The 4,954-nt window shown below is 43.4% G+C and overlaps 1 long non-coding RNA gene across 1 annotated transcript; it reads left to right on the top strand.

The window, feature by feature from the left end:
• The first annotated feature begins 890 nt into the window (after window positions 1-890).
• LOC134475474 (uncharacterized) lies at window positions 891-3,396 on the top strand. The gene is made up of 2 exons (XR_010046608.1): window positions 891-1,800; window positions 2,412-3,396. It is a non-coding gene; the product is annotated as an uncharacterized LOC134475474 (long non-coding RNA).
• Window positions 3,397-4,954: the final 1,558 nt, after the last annotated feature.

Here is a 4,954-nt window from a genome sequence, read left to right as displayed (position 1 = left end):
CAGAAACGGCATCAGTGGAAATAAAGAGATATCTTTGGGACCTCATAGATGAGTTCAAAAGTGAAATATTTAACCAATTAAAGCAAGATATAAGTAGATTAATAAAAGAAATGCTAAGCACCTGTCAATAAGACACAGACAGAAGAATGGAGTAGCACCAAGAAGAGAGAGAAATGTTTGATGAAGAATATAAAGAAAACATGGAATACGTGAAGCAGGTTCAAAAAGATTACCAGGAAAAAAAAACTCCATTGAAAGCTGGCAAACCTGCTTGAAAGAAACTAAGGATAGATTATCCAAACTGTAGGACAGGTGTGCAATGTGGGATCATGAAAGGAAAAATTTCTTTTTTAAAAAAATTTCATTTAAGGAGAAAAAGAAAAAAAACCAGAAAAAGGATAAAAGTTATGCAGAATTTCAAAAAGAGATATAAACAGTAGGAAATCACTAGTTTCTAGATTATATATTTTCATCATAGAAATAGTTGTTCAAGTTACAAAATTAAAGCATATAAAGTGGACATTCAAACTGTTTGAGACTGTAAACAGTTCTGTTCAATGATCCAACAAAGCTCAGTAATATGGTTATATGCTTAAATATACATGCAGTTATATCCTTTAGAGCACTTTCTTTTCCTCTCTTTTTTACAATGATAATCACACATTTTGGGTTTTATTATTCCCACAGTTCTTATTACATTGTTTTGAAGAGAATAAAACCAAATGTAACATAACAAAACAGAGTCAGGCAAATCAAAAGGATGGACATAGTACATAATGTGAAAACAGAATACAAGGTGATCAACAATGGTTACCATAGTGTTTCTTGCTATCTTAAAAAGAATTGCCTATATCATCAGGTATAATAAAATTGAACAAAATGGTACAGAACAAAACCAATAAAACGAACACATTGGAGACATTACAGGACTTCAAAAGAAGATAATAGTTAAACCAGAATGGGCATCATAGTGAATCTTATTGTCTTCACAGTTGTTGCCTATACTCTCAAACTTGGTACTATCAAGCAAAACAGAATGGAGGAAAATCAGTCAAAACAAGATGGTGAGAGCGATACAGGGCTTCAAATCAAGTTAATAGGAAATCAAAGTGGGTTACTATAATATATCCTGCTATTTTCTCCCTTAATTAAAAAGACAAAAATAAAAAAATAATAAAAGAGGACATAACAACAAAACAGCACAGGTCAGAACATAACCATTTAAGCAAAATAGTGTTTCACCACAAGATATCTTGACATAAAGGTAGTTACCATAGTGTCTCTTTCCTTGAAATCTTTGAGTACAACTTTGTTGGGAGCCGTGGCACTGTCAAGTCATCAGACGCGGTGATTGCGAGGCCTGTGGGAAAGTACAAAAGCCTGGGCTAGATTACCCCTCTCATCGAGCCCGCCTGTGTGGCACCTGTTTCTTATCACCCCACTAAGTTCCCGCCTCACAGGGTAGTCTGCCTAGCTATTAATCCTATATATAGCCAGTGCCTCCACCCCCGAGAGAGAGAGAGACTGAAGCACAAAAGGAGCCGCGGGGAGCGGACCAGTAGAGGCTTCGGGGCAGACTGAAGCACGGAAGGAGCCGCGGAGAGCGGACCGGTAGAGGCTTCGGGGCAGACTGTATAAGGAGAGAATAAAGAAAAGCCTGACCACCGCCAGACCTTGTCGTGTGTCTTTCCTGCCGGCCGGGAGCGACATCGACATTTGGAGGCCCGCACGGGGATTGATCAACCCCGAGACGCGGCGGTGGACTGCATTCTCCTACACAGTGCTGCAGCTGCAGGACAGGTGAGTAGAGGATAAGCCTGGGCCCTGGGTGGCGCGCACCTACAGGGTTTGTAGACTCCTCTCAACCTCACGCGTAAGTGGCGGGTTTCTTGGGCCTCACGCGGTGAGTATGAAACATAACACCAGAACTTAAGGTAATAAAAGAGTGTAAAACATAAACATAGAAGTAAAAATAACAGAAGATATATTAAAAATGGGAAACATGCCAAGTAAAGATACACAGCCTTGGTGTTGGTCCTTCGGAGACTCCTAAAGTCCAAGGACCTCAAGGTAGGGCGTAAGACTTTAGAAAATTTCCTTGCAGAGATTGACAGCTTTGCTCCCTGGTTTCTGCCTACAGGGCATGTAAACCTGCCCTCCTGGGAAAAGTTGGGCAGAGACCTTTCCCTAGCAGAGCGGGAGGGTAGAGCTTCAGTCTCTGCTCGTCCATTGTGGGAAATGATACACACGTGCCTAAAGAGTGAGGGTAGTTACGGGGGGAGCTCTCAAGAACTTGTAGAAGTACGCGAGGTGTTTGAACAGGCACAGTGAGGAAGCTCCCGAGAAGGGTCCGTCAAGGAGGGCAGAGATACAAAAGAGGAAGCCGAGGCGCGGTTTGTGTCTTTCCGCAGGAATCGGGACGAGAACCAATGTGGGTCCCAGAGAGGTTGACGCGACAAGTCCCTCGACTGAAGATCAGGCCTGTTCCACCAGAGGCCAACCGCAGACCCAACAACAAGATGAGCCCTAAAAGAACTGCAGGACAATCCCTTTTTGGGGGCCTGGAACGGCTTGCTCCCCTATGTGCTACCCTTGTATACACATGGCTCGCTCGCATGGCCTACGACCGCGTTTAAAAGTGACAGGCTTCCCACATTCTCCTCCCTAGACAACAACATGTAGCAGGGTGGGTGAGTCAATGACGGGTAAGAGCGTGCCTCCCCAGCACGACTCAACCTAAGCCAGGCCCTACCCCGTTCCGCTCGAAAGCCGCTGGATTGTTAGATAAATTTCTCTCCGAGGGGATTCGTGGAGAGAAATGAGTGCATGCCTATGTGCAACCAGGTTCCGTCCGGTTCATTCCTGGCCCTAGAAAAAAGGACGAGGGCCTCAGGGCCTTGGTGGACCCTGGGACGGCCGACCAGGGTCTACGCTAAGGGCCTACGGTGGGCCTCAGTTCGGGGCATAGGCCTCTGCACTCTATCCAGGACGGGCTGCGATGCGCGTAGCCATCATTTAAAATAAAATAGGGGGAGATGTTGGGAGCCGTGGCACTGTCAAGTCATCAGACGCGGTGATTGCGAGGCCTGTGGGAAAGTACAAAAGCCTGGGCTAGATTACCCCTCTCATCGAGCCCGCCTGTGTGGCACCTGTTTCTTATCACCCCACTAAGTTCCCGCCTCACAGGGTAGTCTGCCTAGCTATTAATCCTATATATAGCCAGTGCCTCCACCCCCGAGAGAGAGAGAGACTGAAGCACAAAAGGAGCCGCGGGGAGCGGACCAGTAGAGGCTTCGGGGCAGACTGAAGCACGGAAGGAGCCGCGGAGAGCGGACCGGTAGAGGCTTCGGGGCAGACTGTATAAGGAGAGAATAAAGAAAAGCCTGACCACCGCCAGACCTTGTCGTGTGTCTTTCCTGCCGGCCGGGAGCGGACATCGACACAACTTCATATACTGTAGCATCAAACATATCAAGACAATGTAAAACCATTCAAGAGAATGACAGTATTACAGGGTATTTAGAACCAACTAACAGAAAATGAACAATGGTTTCTGTATTATCTCCTTGTCCACAAAAGTTTTTGTTTATATTGTCACATATAATAAAATCCAATAAGATACAACATGTTAAGACCGATTGAGACAGAAGAACAAAAGCCTGATGGGACTTCAAAACAAGATGATATTAGATCAGCATTAGCTATTACGATGTCTTGTTTTCTCCAAAATAGCTGTTCCTACCATCCAACCATCTCTGCCTCATTTCTGTTGAGCTCTTTTTCTGTCATTAGTTGTCAGTTTGTCTTCTTCATTTTGCTTTCTGCTCCATTCATTGTGGCCTCTCTGCCTCTGTTTCTGGAATCTTGGTATTTTTCTCTTTTAGAATGTCCTGCAGTATTCTCTGTAGAGTTGAATTGGTGGTTGCAAATTCCCCTAGTTCCTGTTTATCCTGGAGGCTTCGTGTTTCTCCATTAATTTCTAGGGACAGTTGTGAGGATATAACAATCTTGGCTGGAGGTTATTGTCTTTCAAAGCTTGAATTATTTCTCCCCATGCTCTTCATGATTTGATGGTTTTTGGCTAGAAGTCTGCTGTAATTCTGATGGGTGTTCCCATGTAAGTGATCTGTTCCTTTTCTCTGACAGCTTTTAATATTCTGTTCTTATATTGGATTTCTGGAATTTTGATTATTATATGCCCGGGTGTAGCTCTGTTTGGGTTGTAGGAGCCTGGGGTCCTGTATGCCTCATACATCTGAGTATTGTTACCTTTTCCCATATTAGGGAAGTTCTGCTTGATTATTTCTGTGAATAGCCTTTGCAGTTCATTTGTTTGTATCCCTGATTCTTCCTTTACATTCTTAATTCTTAATTTATAGATCCCCTTATCATCTTCTAGCCTTTGTATTGTTACTGCTTATTTTCTTGTTATTTTTAAGAAGTTTTTCATTTCATGCTCCCACATTACAAATCTGTCCTCCAGTTCAGATAATCTATCCTTAGTTTCTTTCAAGCTGTTATGCTAGCTTTCCATAGAATTTTTAGTTTCCTGGTAATCTCTTTGAACCTGCTTCACGTATTCTATGTTTTCTCTATTTTCTCCATCAAACAGTTCTCCCCTTTTTTCCTGTCCTTCCATTCCACCATCTGTTTTTTCTTGGGAGGTGCTTAGCATTTCTTTTTTCTACTTATATCTTGCTTTACTTGGTTAACTGCTTCACTTTTGAACTCGTCTATGAGGTCCTGGAGATATCGCTTTATGTCTATTGGTGCTGTGCCTGATGTTGCATGTTTTGTGTCCTCGTTCTCCTTTGCATTTACCTTTCCTGGATCAGTGTTCTCAGGATTGGGGACTGAGGACCCTTTCTTGTTGCTCCCTCTTCCCATACTTTTTGTTCCTTCCATACAAGCATATATAGGAGGCCCAGTTTCTTTCTTTGTCAGTTACAGTTTG

Source organism: Cavia porcellus, unplaced genomic scaffold (assembly GCF_034190915.1).
Source record: "Cavia porcellus strain 051 isolate PalLab524CR breed Dunkin Hartley unplaced genomic scaffold, mCavPor4.1 scaffold_3, whole genome shotgun sequence".
Classification (NCBI taxonomy): Eukaryota; Metazoa; Chordata; class Mammalia; order Rodentia; family Caviidae; genus Cavia; species Cavia porcellus.
Note: the sequence above shows the minus strand (reverse complement) of the source record. Positions and strands in the feature narration are given on the sequence as shown.